Consider the following 16,835-nt stretch of genomic DNA (forward strand, 5'->3'; position numbering starts at 1 on the left):
CAACAGGTGACGAGTTTAAAACAAGAATTAATTGGATAACATATCCAATGTGAGAGTGTGTGTGTGAAATATATCAATAAATCAACCAATAACTCATACCAAAAATCAACAACGTTTTAGAAACAGGGACAAACCGCAACCACCAGTCTTTACAAGCACCTTCACAGAAAAACAAGGGCAATGTCGCTTACAATAAGCAGACATGGCAACCAATCATGACGCGGTGCAGACCTTTTTTTTACCAAACACGCCCCCTTTCCACAGCCACGCAACCACCGTATATACTGTACATGAACAGAAGTGCACGCCCACAATTCAGTCTAAACACATCCCACAAATGGATAGGGTGTTTCTTAGAGAGTGTTACACACACTCTCAAAAAGCTGCTTTCCAAAAAAATTGGGGGGTAATCTGGTATGGGAGAATGGGAGAGAGTGAGCGGAAGTGAATCAGGAGGGGAAGAGTTTATTTAAAGAGGTGTTTTGACATTTTATTCATTGATCTTACTCTAGAAAAAATTGCGTTGGACACCAGATATTGTCACTTGAATATCGTCGCTGTCGGGCAAAAACCTTGTATCTCCATAATTGCTTGTAGATCGACTCTTTTTTGGCCTTTTTGTAAAAAAGTGCCTGTTGGTTTTATAATTATTTAACCAATTAAAAAGAGCGTGCCACTAAAGAATACGTTGGATCTATGGGAACACAGCTTATTCTTTGTCCATTTCCTGAAACGTATCGGTTTTGGACATACTGTACCTGTACAAGGTTTCCACCCGATAGAGACAATATGCAGATAGAGAATGGTACGGTAGTACTCATGTCCGTGTATTGTGCTGATGCAAATGTATGCAGTTTTTTCCGTTTCCCTTCATTCGGTTTGTACTTAAGAGGACAGATAGTATCTCATTTTATATTCTGCATTTTAAGCTGATGCTCCTCTCTAGCATGACTTGCGGCAAGTGCGACAATACAGTGCAATAAGAGCGAGTCAAGTCTCTCATTTGTTACTGTCTTAGAGGTCCTGATAACTTGGAAAGCCTTTGACACGTCTTTATAATCTCTCCCTTAAGTGTCTCTTAAATGGAAATGTGCATTTGTTCTTCCTGTTGTCTTTGCTCCCAGGGCATATTCCTATTATATGTCCTTATAGAGCTTGTACTGAATAGGGGAAAGGGTGTTTTACGTACGCTGCTCCCTCTGCTTGGAATCAGAGGGATTCCAATGTGAACTCTGCCCCCAGGTGCTGCACCCCCAGGAGGTTAAGAACAAATATTGATGTATTCATGTAGCCCATTATTATTGCGAACGCCCAAGTGCAGCTTACTATCAAACCCTGCTCGGCTTGTGTCTCTGTCCGTGTGTGTCTCTGTCCTATGGTCTCTGTGGTGCACTGCCTGTGTGCAGCCGCGCCCCCATGTGACTCACGCTCTCATTGGCTCGCGCCCCCATGTGACTCGAAACTCCGTGCTGAAATATAGCAGCTGCACTGCCTGTGTGCAGCCGCCAGAGTGCGCCAGAGTGCACTACTACAGTGTGCCTGAAATATAGCAGCTACAGTACAGTCAAGCTGCGTTCGCTTCCAGCGTTCGCGCGTCTTACTTGTTATTATATATTGTTGTGTTTTGTAAAAGAAGAAGAAGAATTGGTCCCGACTTGCAGTGTGTGTAAATAAGACAGGTTTATTATTAAGCAACAGGTATTATGTTCTGTCGGGCTGCAGAGCCATAATGTGTTATAGTATATTTATACAGTGTGCACTGTGCACAACATGTCCCCGGTCTCAAGATCCCGCTGGCGTACATAATTTGACAGATTTCTGTCATTCAAATTTCTCTGTAATCTGCAGAGAAGTCTGATTGCTAATTCTTTGTGTCAATTGTGTTTTATCGTCAGTCAATCAAAGGTTAGGATTCAAAATGTAAGTGTGGGCTTTTCAACACCACACTAGCGAGTCCATTCGATTTACAGATTACAAATAGTTTCGTTGTGCTCAGCAGAGGAATTAGACAATTAACCCTTTTCCTACTTATCCTTTGTAATTATGTAGAGAATCAGAAACCACACATAGCCTACTTTCATTGTTGTAACCTCCCTGCACCGGACATTCAGTAGATCCACGTTGATCTACCACCATCGATTAGTGAATGGCCAGCACCAGGCCACCACCCAGAGAGACGTCATGGGTCACAGCGAAAATCTCGCCAATTACAAATTTGTCTTTAAACTCCTGAATATTAAAAGTTTAAGTAGACAGCCTACAAAATTACAAGCATATTCAAAGACAAAGGTCATAGCGAGGGGATAGCAACACATACAACTACACATAACATAATTAAACACAAGCTGAAATAGATTCCATAGGCAATGGAGAGAGAAGAGAAGAGAGAAGGAGGGAGGGAGACAGGAGAATACGAGGGAGGGTGTGAGCGAACAAGAGAGAGAGAGAGAGAGAGAGAGAGAGAAGCTACCTTGCTTTCTTTTTGGCATGTTGACCCCACCCATGTGCTCCAACGATAATTCGTCTCATGCTTACCCAAACCCGCCCGACTTGCGGATCAACACGCCACAGGCATCACTAGTGTTCTAGATTCCTAATGTGTAATGATGAGACATCTCCCTTGAGCTGCCATTGATCAGCGTTTCTTGGAATTCTTTCAAAAACACACGCATGCAGTATTGGAAAGGATGGGAATTGATATTGAAAATGATAGCGGGGGGCTTAAGCCTGGTCAGAGACAATAACATGTTATTATGAGATCTGCGAGGTGGGGAGATTTCCACAAAGACAGTGAATGCTGTCATCAGGACTCTACACTCCATAAAACTATTTATTCGTGGAAGTAGATTAATTTGATTTCTTCTTAATCTGAGAGTATATATATATACCTTATTCAAAAGGCATTAGCCTCACTACAGCATATCCCATGGACATGTAGGGGTTCACCAGATAATTACAAAGGATAAGTAGGAAAAAGGTTAATTGTCTAATTCCTCTCTGCTGAGCACAACCGAAACTATTACCTGGTGCAGAACATGCATTTGTCTGTGCGCTCTGTGCACTCCTGACATGCACGGCATAATGCCATTCATTGACCATTTCAAAATCCAAGATGGATTATGAAATTGGCCTCCCGAAATGTAAGGTGTGCAGTTGGCCTATTTGAATGATGGGAGCCAACACATCTGTCTCGAGAAACTGCTATATTATTTATAAGCACTCATCCACTTTCTCACAACTCCACAATTGCACATATGGAATTTTCTCTCCATTCTCATTTCTCATTAACAAAATTAATTCCTCATATTTCATTAACTGGTGGACAATGCATGCAGTCAAGCACCTTTCTTCCCAATACCTGCTACAGTATATGAACAGGGGTGCACATAACTGGTGCGCGGGTGCGCATGCGTCGCCAAAATAAATTCTGCGCGGCACATCAGACGACGCGAGGCGCTTTTGCGTACCAACAGCTGGGACAGGATTTCCAAGCTTTTATTTTTTAGCTAAACTAAAAAATAAAAGCCTGGAGATCGAGGCATTTACTTCCTGAAGCCACACTCACACATGCACGGTGATGCACGCCCATACACAATACACACCCATGGGGAGGAGGCGGAGGTGGAGGGGACGCATGCTGCAGTGCACGTGATTGTGTGAGTGTGCGGCCTCGAATCCTGACACAGTCAGTCGCGCGACTCGCAAGCAGCAAGCTGCTGGCTGTGTTGCAGGCACTCGTCACCGATGATGAACGCACCGTGATGGTGCAAAATATGCCGTGAACGTCCCAATCTGGCGGATAAAAGCAGCGCAGCACAGGGCACCAACCTTGGTGAGGGCATCAAACGGCGAGAAGAAAAAGAAAACGGCGGAATTTAGGCGCTACAACATTGAAACGCAGCGGTGAAGCGTCTTTTTTTCTCGCGCAGCACCCCAGCTAACTGTCCCTATTCCCCTTTATTTGAAGAACCATACAGACTGGAAAGGTTGCACAGATCAAAAATGTAAACAACGAAATACAATAAAAGTCTTTGTTCTTGTGCTGGCATGTTTCTGTTCATTAGTACCACCTTTTAAGTCTGTTAGCGCCAGCTGTACCGATACCGCTAATGTGTGTCAAATTTGCGAACCCATCAATCGCACTGCCAATAAACATTCATGTTTCCAGACGTCAAACTAGAGGCCCCTGTTTTATTTAACCTTTGATCAGTATATCCTCTCTCAGAAGCATTTGGATAGTCGTCCATAAATAAGCTGCCTGGCAGCCAATTATTTTAAGTATTCAACAAGGCATTATTTTCCCCAGCGAAATGCAGCTGTAAGCTCTTTTTTTATTTAGCTAATGTGATCACTAGTGTATCAAAAACTGAATATTAAGTGCTTAAGCAATACTGATAAAGGGGATTACTTGAGCAAAATGACTGTGTTTGGTAATCATACACAAGGGAATTATAATCTAGACAAGGAAATACCATTCATTATGTACTGTATGCGAGGCTCTGTTTTACAGTTTATCCTTATAGCAGCCCTAACATACCCTCTTTGTAATCCTAAAATGGATTTATGAGTGAGCAATATACTCAGGCCCTGACTCACAATGGCTTTGTGCTTCATAGACTGGACTGTCATACGTCGAAAAATGACAAGATTCTCATCATCATCATCATGCCCATACTGTGTCAAAATGTAACCATATTTCCGCTGTGCCTGGTAGGAGAACTGATCATAGTTAATTTTAATTTCAAATTAACTATCTCTCCCTGCATAAAACATAAATCCAATTAAAACTCTCTCAAGTCAAAATGAAAAGGAACATGATTGGATGAGGAAAATTGGATTTGAGGACACTTGGCCCATTTATAATAAAATATAGGTGAAATAGAGATTGTTTGCAAGACACCATTGTTGCTTTTGACTGTGTGAAGAGAAGCTATAGTAGTGGACAGTCTACTGGTGACTGTGTGCGTGTGCGTGTGTGTGTGTGTGTGTGTGTGTGTGTGTGTGTGTGTGTGTGTGTGTGTGTGTGTGTGTGTGTGTGTGTGTGTGTCCTTAGGGCTGTCATGTGTGACCAGTTAAGGCCAGCAGAACGTCATTGTGTCACTTTTACTCTCACTCTCTCTCTCAAGCACGAGCGCACGCACACACACACAGACACACACAGACACACACCAACACACCAACACACACACACACACACACACACACACGCATGCGCGCACACCAACACATTGAGACCAGTGACGGCCTGAGACCCTATGTCAGTGTCAGTATCTCAAGGGGAATGAGACAGAGTGACACAGCCTACCCACTGGTGACACACAGTCTGACATCACACACTGCCATACATGACCCACTTTCCTCTCCGCTCCCATTCCACTCCTCTCCTCTGGACTCTATGCTGACCTAACTGCTCTACCCTTTTGCATAGCTAATTTCGCCCTCTTTTTACTTTTTTTTACAGCAAGTTTCCTAGTTTACTCACTCTTCATAGCCAGCATGGCAAGTGACAAGTGGAAGAAATTCAGGCATGGAACTGCTGTTTGCATATCTGTATGTGTAACTTATGTATATTATTCATAAAGTCACTGTCGGGTGGGAAGCTTGTATGTCCAAAACAGTTACTTTTCAAGGAATGGAAAAAATAACCTGTGTTCCAAAACAAAACAAAAATTGCAAATCTACTAGCTCACAACTTGTGATATCATGATACGTTTTGAGGTGGTAGAACAACATTTTTTCTCTGTGTGACAATGTATGTAATACGACAAAGTATTAGGCCAATAATTTATGAAACTGCACTGTCCTTTCTTTTGGGAATACTAACCTCTGCTTTGACTCTGGCACATTACACATGGACTACTAAGATGTACACAACAGAACTAGAGACTTACTTACTATTGTCTCATGCAGTGTATATTAATTATATACTGTGTGTATATTCACATTGATTCACATTTTCACTGTTTAATTTAACAGTGATTTAATGATAGACTGTACTGTACATTAACCCATTCAGTCAGAGACTCTGTGCAGATCTATTTGGTCAAAACCTAAGCCTAACAATTTCATTAGATTTTATCTTGAAACCCCCCCCCCCAGAAATCAATAAAGGTTTATATTTGAAGTTTGATGTCATTCTGCTTTGATATTTGTAGATGATAATTGGATTTTAAAGTTGAGCTATACACTCATCTAATTGCAGGGCAAAAAAATCTATTAAAGAAGTTCCTGTACACTTGACTGCTGTGCACCTTCAGCTCTGCCGTTTGACTTTGAACTTACTATTCTTTTTTATTTATTTATTCATTCACTCACTAGACTTCAAAGCATTCACTCAGGAGAAATCTACTTCCAAGATGGATATAGTCCAATCCTCCTCTTCCACAAAAATAGCAAGGCCTGATTTGAATTCCCCATGTTTGAGCCCGACACCAAATATCAACAGTAAACAATCTAACTGTTGACGGAAGCAGAAGGATTAATAGTGCCAAAAAGAGATGGGTGAATGTAATTGGGGCAAAAATATCAAAGGCCTGTGTCTGATATCATTATTTCAGAAACATGGTATCAGGTTGTTGGTTCTTGAAGGGAGGTATGAGTTCAGTGAGGTATTGGAAAGATGTAATTTATGGGTGGATAGATGGATGAAATGAAAATGGGTTGATTGACAGATAGATGGATAGACAGATGCATCTCATTTTCAACAAAGCATAGACGGGTGTCTCCAGTCTTGCCATCCATCATGGATAGTCTGATAGTTGTGTCAGATTAACACTGACAAGTTAAACTATCGAGGGAGCCAAAATAGATTGTAGGCATGTTGGTTGGTTGTCAGTCGTCATGAAGCAACAGGATTATTATGATAAAATTAGGATCTATAAGGGTAAGAATTCAATAAAGTGAGCCTTTAAGGTTGTCAGTAGACATCATAAGTGGTGGGCTCCTCGCCAAGTCAGGTGAGGTGCTCGCTATAAAACTTGTCTATTTCAAGCCTTTGACACCAAAATAAACTGTATTCACATCACTGACAAATGTCAGTTGATTTAACTTTTTTTCGGCCCTAGCTGACAATGTGTGCTAAAAAAGACGTCAGTTCAAAGAGCTGTTCCAAGCTAATATTAGCTTGGGGCGTAGAGAGATCAAATATAACATAATATAGAAAACATCATCATGTGATGAAACTAAAGTGGTAATAGTGCAATAAAAGTGTAAGAAGAAATTAGCTTATAACAGACTTTTCACCTTTTGCTCCGACACCAGTTTTCTCAACTTGTTCCAAAGACATTTTTCTGTCTAGAATGGGGGTGACACAACCTTCCTCTACGATATTGTTACAATCCATGCATCGTCTCTACAACTGCAGAGACAGGCATCAAATGACAATGTTACATGAAATGTTAGCATGTGTGTTTGTTTCATTCACTAATTTCCACAATGTTCAGGCTCTGGTGGTGTTTGGTGGATGGCGGGTTTACAATTCTGTGCTCCACTCACCGTCAAGTAGGGTCTCTCTTAGCTTCAGTATAGTAAAAGATGGGGGGTGTTCAGAGATGGAAAGGAAGGAGGACCTATAAATCCTCTTGGAAACATAAATGTCCATAAAAAAATAATTTGAAAAGAAAATAGAACTAAATTACCACTGGCCGGAACCCGCAGCCGGAACCAAGTGAGCCGTGCACCTCCAAAATGATTCCCCTAGTTTAAAATTTGTTTAGTTTGGTGTAATTGCTTCATTTCTTTTGGTATAATAATTGGTATATCATATCCAGCTTTTATTCTAACTCGTAGCGTGACTAGCGAGACTAAACTAATTGATTTGCATTATGTGGGGAACAAAAACAATGCGACACCAACCGGAACCCACCACCGGAACCCAATTTATGTATTTATTTTTCCTAAACCGGATCACACGGCTCAGTTTTAGAATGAATACCAGGCTTTCTTCCGTGGTGGAAAGCCTGGTGACGCGAAGAAATCCTAATTTGACAGTTGTTTGACTAGCTATTGTTACCACATGCTACGGAACCCTCCTAAACAAAACTTTTTAGCCTGCTGCAAAAAAAATAAATGAGAGAACCCATACTCCATGTAATGAGATATTAATGTTGACTACATGATGGATATGAGGAGCTAAGGATGGTGTTACACAGGATGTAAACGTGCAGACGTTCACTTCAGCTATATGACTGGGAGAAATCCAATGGAGTGGCAAGTAGCAACACATGTACTGTAAGCAGTGATAGACAAAGTACTCAACTCCAGTACTTGAGTCAAACTATAGATACTCCTGGTCAAATATTACTCCACTAAAAGTGAAAGTTGCTTAGTCAAATTTGTACATGAGTTAAAGTACTGGAGTACTTGCTTTTAAAAATACTTACATGTAGTAGGCTACTGTAAGAATTCAAAAGTACAAATTACCAAATATATTTTCTTTAATACCAAGGCTTAAATAGGGCTTAAGTGGTTAATTCATAATGCACTTTTTCCCTTCCTAGAAATGTAGTGGAGTCAAGTGTGCAATATTTGTTTTTGAAGTGTAGTGGCGTGAAAGTCATAAATATCCCAAAATACTAATACTCAAGTAAAGTGCAGATACTCAAAAGGTAGCCTACAGTACTCAAGTGCATGTTAGTTACTGTCTACCGCTAACAGTAACAAGTATTGTGGAAGTAGCCACCACCAGATCTGTTGAAGAGCTGGTTACTGCACAGTAGTAGGCTGTGCACCAATTGCTGATCAGTAGACTGCTATTAATACACACATTTGAACATGGTGTAGTGAGCTAATATATATAATATTTCATGGCAACGTGAATGGCAATTGGTGTTATTATCTGCCACACTGAGCAGGCATTTCAAAAATAAATAGCTATAGATACACACAGAGAATAAATATGTAGCTTCAATTTAATCTGAAATACTGCAATGTTTTGTCAGTACAAAGCATTTGTGAAAATTACTGTCCTAGGGGATTCTCTTATCCATTATGCAATTTGTTTGGGAAAGAGCTTCTGCCAAAATGAAGATTTAAAAATGGTGTATTAGAATAGGATAATGTACAACACACACACGCCCACCCGTTCGTGCGCGCACACACACACGCACACACGCCCGCCAACCCACCCACCCACACCCACACCCACACACACACACACACACACACACACACCAACATCGAGGGTGCTCCTCTTTCATCAAACACGGGTGAGCAAAATGTTAGGTAATAGGTATGCCCTAAGAAATATGAGGAAAAACTGTCATACTTTGAAGTATGAGTGTAGTTGTCTTACATCACAAGTAGTCTAGGGGCCAGAAGTTTGCAGACATTTGTGGAGGAAATATATCTACAGTGTGATCAAATAGGCCTATACATGACGATGATGTTAGTGTACGTACAGTACTTATAGGCCTATATTATGTTATAATGGGGAACAATGCTCCAATGCGCCAGTGACACACAGATTTCTTTTAACACACACATGCACCTTCCCTCTACAGTTAAAATACAACCTTAAGCTGTCTCTCATCATCAAACTCTACAACACTGCTATTTTTGAATCCAAAAGATGTTCCACATTGCAGTAAAACAGCACTGTCAGTCTAAACGCTTTCTGGGTAGTCTGTAAACAAACACAGTTTTTAATGCTGTGCTGCAGTCATAAGTAATACATGTCTCCCTTGAAAGGCCTCCTTTGATTTAACTTGATACACATGCATGTACAGTACTGTATGTGTGCAGACATTTACATAAGAAAAACGCATTGCACGTGCACTCTGTCTCTCTCTCTCTCTCTCTCTCTCACACGCACGCACGCACGCACGCACGCACAGGATCAGCGATTTTTTTTGTATGACAATGAAAATTCCCTTTGATGTTCATGTTAGAGGGAGTCGGAGCTGTTTACTAATCAGTCAGTGGGAAAAGGGAACACCACAGTTATTTCATAATCTTCTGTGCTGTAAACGTATGTTGTGGTGAGTTTGTTGTATGAATGTTGTGTATTGATGCAATTTCTGTTGAGGATGTTGGTGGAGACCACAGAAAGAGTAGCAGTAACTGTAACAGTACAGTATAACTAATCTAATGGGATCTAATAAATACATCAAAAATACAAATGAATAAAGAATCTTCTAAAACAGACATTCACACATGAATTCACAGGTTGGTACAAAGAAATGTTGGCGGGCTAAATGCTAATCACCATGATGACTAGTCGCCCTTATCCTTAACTACATGAGCCATAAAGTGTCAATATTATGACATGCCCAAAGAATGTCATGATTATAGGTGAACATTTGGCAAAAGATATGTAGACATTTGCTGAAAATAAGCTGATCTCCAGCTCACAATGCATCACAACACACACATTGTGAGCATGCGTTCGTCTATTTTCGCCATTTGGCGTACAACAAAGTATATACTTATACAGTAGGGTGTACGTGGTTAAGCCTTCTCATATAATTCATATCTTCGACTTCAGACGACTTCAGTTCTTAACAGGCCTCATGTTGAACTTCTGAGTCCTTCTTACTAAAACAGAGAGAAAAAAAAGAGAGAAAGAGCCTGGATTGCTGAATGAGGGGTTGTGGGGTAGACAGAGAGAACAAGAGAGAGAGAAAGAGAAATAATCCTAGGACATCTTGGTAGATTTACATATTTGAGCCTTGACTGACAGGACTAAGTCTTTCAAAATACGACTTTATAGGGTTTTTCTTTACTTCAAAAAATAAATTTCATCTTTTCCTATTTTGCCATGATGCAGAGAACGGATGTCCTGTCTCTGCCACCGTTTGTTAAATAGGATGCATTTTCTGGTGCTACTGTTTCTGTAGAGCCATTAGTAAACAGCACCATTGCTCGCAGCCTGCATCGCACACAGTAAAATCATTAGTGTTACAGGGAGAGTACAAATGGGCCATGGTCCATTTGGTTCCATTAGTACAATCTTGGAGTTACAAATGGATAAATTAACACAGAGGATTTTACCGTGCAAAAGCTGATAATATGCACAATTTGTGATTTTATTGCATTAGCCAGTAGTTGGCTGTCGATGCTGTTCTTGTCACAAAAGCCAATACGTTTTTTTTTTGTATTTTATTGCTCAATTTGTTAATATAAAAGCCAATAGTAACCACTGCTGTGTGTTTGGGATGATGGATGAGGAGGAGTAAATCAGGTATTGGCTCTGTCTCCTCCATCTCTGTTATCTACTTCCTTTTTAAGATTTCCTCCCAGATGGACTTCCTGTGTTGCCCTGGAGACCATTCATCACCGTGACAACCGCATATATACCACCTGGAGTTATTGCCAGAGCCTCTTATTACAGGGGAAGCTGCACTGTATTGGACCCATGCTGTACTTAGTGCTGCTGCACCCTGAAAAAATGCATACAGTGCATGTGTGTGCGTGTGCGTGTGTGCACGCACGCGTGCGTGTGTGTGCATGAGTGCGTGCGTGAGTGTGTGAGAGAGAGTGTGTGTGTGTGTGTGCTCGCACTCGCGTGTGTGCATTTGCGTGCATGCCGATGTTTCCCAAATAATCTGTCTGTCCATCCATCCCTCTCTATGTTCCTTTGTCTTTCACAATTATTTCCCAAGGACACTCTCCATTGCGCCAAGCAAAGCACTTTATTTCACTTCAGCTCACTTTACTGCAGTGTTAACAAGAGGGGAGAACTGCAATGTAAAAGAATCCTCCTGACTGAAAATGCCACAATCGTTAACACTGCCAGGCTTGCAGCAAAGGCTCCCAAACCTGGTAATTGTAAGCACAATTACTGCATTAAAAGGGCTGAAAAGGGTCAGTAGTATTACTCCCTTCAGCGGAGAGCGGCAGACAAAGTCGCACATAAAGACTAAAGCCGCACAAAGTAGCCTGTCCTCCATCCTGTTCATTAAACCTTCAGTTTCCATGGCATTCAGAGTGGTGCCTTCACCTCATTCATGCCTACATTTACCATCTCATAGCTTGTTAATGAGGTGTTAATGACATACATGCCAATTACTCTAACAAGGTAGTATTGCCCACTATCAGGATTTGACATGAGCCACTTAATTGGTCACTCTAATCACTTTGTATTTGTGTTGTTTATAATATGCATTGCATATTAAAGGAGTAGTTCAGCCAATTATTTTCTATCAATTATACAATGAACTACTCATTTAAGAACTAGAAAATCGCCACCAGGAGGTACACCCAAAAAAATAAATGCAGTAATGTCCACCTGTGTCTCTCCTTCTCCCTGTGTCTCTCTCCCTCTCCCCCTCTCTCTCTCTCTCTCTCTCTCTCTCTCTCTCTCTCTCTCTCTCTCTCTCTCTCTCTCTCTCATCAATTTATTGGACATGTTGGCATTTCGGTGTGTAGCCGGCTTCGGCTGGAAGGACAGAAGTGTTCTAATTGTCTGGTAGTACATCCCATATACTGTATGCTGGACAAACAGTTTGCACTAGAGCATGACCGATGCCAGAATTTTGAGTCCGATGCAGAGTCCTAGACCATATGTTAATGGTTATTTTGTCAAATTATTCAAACAATAGCCAAATGTATAACCTCTTCACACAAATGTCTATGTGTAGAGACATTTTGTGTGACCATGTCAAGGGAAGGGGGATTAGAAAAACTTGCACCTGGAGGTGCAAAAACAAAACAAACAAAAAAACACCTGCCCACACCTTCATCTCTTGTTTTACGTTTCTCCCTTCCTGACTATGACTGATTATGTCATTTTGACCGTGACCTTGATTGTTACCATGACCTAAAAGTCAATCATCTCTTCGGGGCAGACCACTGATCGTTGCCACCAAAATTCGCTCATCCGTTCTTGATTTTGACATTGACCTGCATTATGCCATTGACCTTTGATCCTTTTAATTCAAAAGTTAATCATCTCTTCAGGGCAATACCTACTGATCATTCCTACCAAGTTTGACAGCCATTCCACCCATGTGTCCCTTTTTGTGTATTTTGTTCCTTTTTGTCTATAGTTGTTTTTCTTTCTGTATGTATTGTTAAGCTTATTATTCTGTCATTTGGTGTCTTGCATTGTGGTGTACTATTTGACAAAAAATCTAAATAAAGTATATTTAAAAAAAAAAAAGTTTGACAGCCATCTGTTCTTGAGATATTTTCCTAACAGCCACATGCACTGCCCTGATTGCAATACCCTGACATGTATTGCAGCATAGAATTTGTCCTTTTGAAAACTAACAATTAAGACTTAAGTCATAATTTGCTAGCATGAACAACAATTTTCTAAAAAGTCTTTAAACAGCGATGATGCAACTAGAAAAAAAAACTTAGAACTTTTGCACAATGAGTGATTGATATTGATATTGCCCTACTAGATTCGTTTTTTCTTCTTCTCTGAAGTACAAATGCACATGCACGATTATTTCATTCTACTGCCACAATGTGGACAAAGGATATACAACACAACACAACACAACACAACACATTTACAGTTATATACACAAAAAGTCACCTTGGACAACTTTATCCAAAGAGTTTCCCTTTCACACATGCTCATACTGTACATGTGCAGTGAAATGTTGGTGTGGCAGAGTCTACCAGACTGTGTTAACCATGTCCAACATATCGTTAGCCTCATAGCATAATTGCCTACGTCGTTTTTTGTCCAAATTGACATTTCTGCCTGACTCTACTTAAAACTGCTGCTTCATTGTGCCTACGTCCTCAGCCTATGAGAATGCTTGTTACATTCCAAAAATGACGTAGGCAATTATTCTATGAGGCTAACTTTTTGACTTAGGCAGAAAGGATTTTGAACGTAACAAGCATTCTGATGAGGCTGAGAACATAGGCAATAAGGCAGGATGAATCAGCAGTGTTAGGTAGGTAGAGTTAAGCAGCAGAAATAAAGGCAGATAAACAAAACTTTAGTGTGTTTTTCAAGTCAAAAGATTTTCTCAATTTTTCATTACATTTTTCATTTCTTCTTTCCTGAAAACCTTGAAAATATGACTTAGGCAATTATGCTATGAGGCTAAAAAAGGTGACAAGTAGGTAATAAAGTTATAATACTAGGGTACAAAGCTGTAATAAGTAATATTTATCTTTAATAGTAATGCTAATTTTTATCTTTAGGTACTTAGGGATGATCTTATCTGTTTTATAATTCCCTTTTATGACTTGTGACTGATGACTTTAATGACAGACCTGATTGCTATTGGTCTTACTAATAGCATAGACTTTATTCTTTTTCGATTCTGACCTCAGCCCAGCACCTGGTTTTTAGTGAGTGGATGTGCGTGCTTTATTGTTTGTTTCACCTCTGAGGTGTTGTGAGCTTGTAGATCTGCTATTTTCACTACATCTTGCTTTTGAAATAAGTTTTAAAAAGAAAAAAAAGTTATGGTAAGTAAAAAAGGGATATTTATTCGCAACCCATATAAATGAGTCCACGACCCAAACAATGGGTCGGAACATTGCTTTACAACATGGTAGCTCATGCTCATGATCTTCATTACTCAAACGGAATGCTTTACAGCTGAACAAAGTAATTTCATTTTTATTATTAGTTATGGTTATAGAGTTGCATGAATAACTGTTTAGTTGTAACCATCAGTGAGTGTCCGCTATATTAATGTGTCTTGATTGTCTTGTGTTCCATGCACAGCATTATTTGTTTCATACTGGAGACATAATTATTACATTATGCCCGTGGATTTATTATGCCATGTCTGACAGATGTACAGTAAATGTGTGGTATATGGGTTTAAAAACATAAAACCGTGTTGAAGGTTAAATGTGCATGTTGGGCACAAGGAAACAAAGCAAACCAGATCATCAAAAGTTTAGACACACGGTACTGTAGATACAGTATGAGCAATGTAACATCCTCTAGCTGAATGACAGCGGAGAGAGAGAGAGAGAGAGAGAGCGAGAGAGAGAGAGAGAGAGAGAGAGAGAGAGAGAGAGAGAGAGAGAGAGAGAGAGAGAGAGAGAAGAAGGGACTTGTGTTGCTACTGAAAAGTCTTGGATGTTATGTGCTTTCTCAGAACAAGAAAAGAGAAAATGCAAGAAACTTCTCAGTGTGGGAGCTCATTATTTTCAGACTGGAAAAGTTTATATCACAAGTTTCCTTCTCTTCATTTTCCCATGGCAGTTTTTTATTTTTCACTAGTTGACATGGAAAGTGTAACCTAACCACAGCTAGCTAGCTACTGTTAGAGTGTTTTGATGTGAGGGACAGAGTCTCTATAATGGATAACATTCCAAATATTGATAACTTGATGACTAATTATCCTTTTTATTTTCCAATTTCACTTCTGCCTTCCTGTATCAGAACTCTTGACTCATCCTATTTCCACTTGCCTTCCTCCTCTCTTTCCATTTATTTTCTCTTTCTGATCTGTTGATGTATCTTCCTCTCTCTCTCTCTCTCTCTCTCTCTTCAGTCTAAATCGATCAGTCTTTTAGTCTATTTTAACGGCGGCACTTTGTGCCACATGGCGCATGGTCTTAACCTGCACCGTGGGAGTGTGTCCAGCGCATGGGTGCTATTTACAGGACGCTAAATGTACGGTAGGTGCAACATTATGTGTCTGCGTCCGGTGCTAAGGGCCCTGAATTAGTCATGGGTGGGTTTTGGAGCGTTATGATAATAAAACCAATCAGAGTGTCGGGTGCCATCATCTTTAAGAAAGAGGTTACGCCCTGGCGTGAGGCATTAAGTAAAAGCATGCAAGCTTTAAAATCTACGTGAGCAGCATTAATAATGAGATATAATGATGTCAGCAGACGTGGGGGGAAACACTCTGCTCACCGAAACATGAAACGAGTGGTGTCCAAACACAGTGCATGGCCATTACTGCAGTCAGACGTACTGAAGCCTAATGTCTCATGTCCAGCAGATATCTGTGATATCTTGACATCTCAACTTAATATTCACATAATCATTCTCCGTTAGGTTATTCTATATTTAAGCATGCCAATGTCAGTGCGTCGTGTCCGGCACCCCCTTAGAACTCCAATATCAATGTGGATAACACAGATACAGATAAAACATGGCACAATGACACCACGGATTCACAACATTCTTGCATTAAGAGGTAGCTATTTCATAATATTTATCAGCTGCATGAAGATCTCTCCCTCTCTCTCTTTCCTCACATGAGCTTTCCAAAATGCGCAGTGCGAACGGAGTGGAGAGACATTTATTTTTACTTGGTTGCGCGTCTGCTACTAGAGCTGCACCAAAAATAACGGATCAACAAGCTCACTGTGACACGTTGTGAGCTTGTAGATCAGATATTATTTGTGCACAGCACACTGCTGCTGTAAATGAGGCATGCGCTGTGTTTACAGTCGGTCGGGCGGACGGCCGGACGGACAGACGGACGGACAGACGGACAGGAGCAAAAACATTGTCTTCGGCCTCAGGCCGGCCAGCCTGGTGGACACTGGCCCTCATTTATCAACGCGGCGCAGACCAAATAATGGGCGTACGCCGAGATCAATATATCCTGACGTTGGCTTCATCCTACCGTACGCTGAGATCTCACGTCTGGTCGATAGCAGTTGTTGACTTTGGCTTCGCCCGTTTATTCCATTCTAGACCTGCGGAGCAGCATTGTCTGACTGTCTGACAGGCATCTGGACACATAATCCACTCCTAAATGTATATCTACACTGATAAATAATCCCTGTGAAAATATAACATTTTATAAAGTAATTTAAACAAACTGCTTTAACAGTCATTCGGTTAAGCTTGCAGATCTGTCTGCATTGGCTATTTGAAAATAGCAGATCTACAAGCTCACAACAGGTCCCATCCCGACGCGTTGTGAGCTTGTAGATCTGCTATTTTCAAA

This window comes from Gymnoscopelus braueri, assembly GCF_963280865.1.
Source record: "Gymnoscopelus braueri genome assembly, chromosome: 7".
NCBI lineage: Eukaryota > Metazoa > Chordata > Actinopteri > Myctophiformes > Myctophidae > Gymnoscopelus > Gymnoscopelus braueri.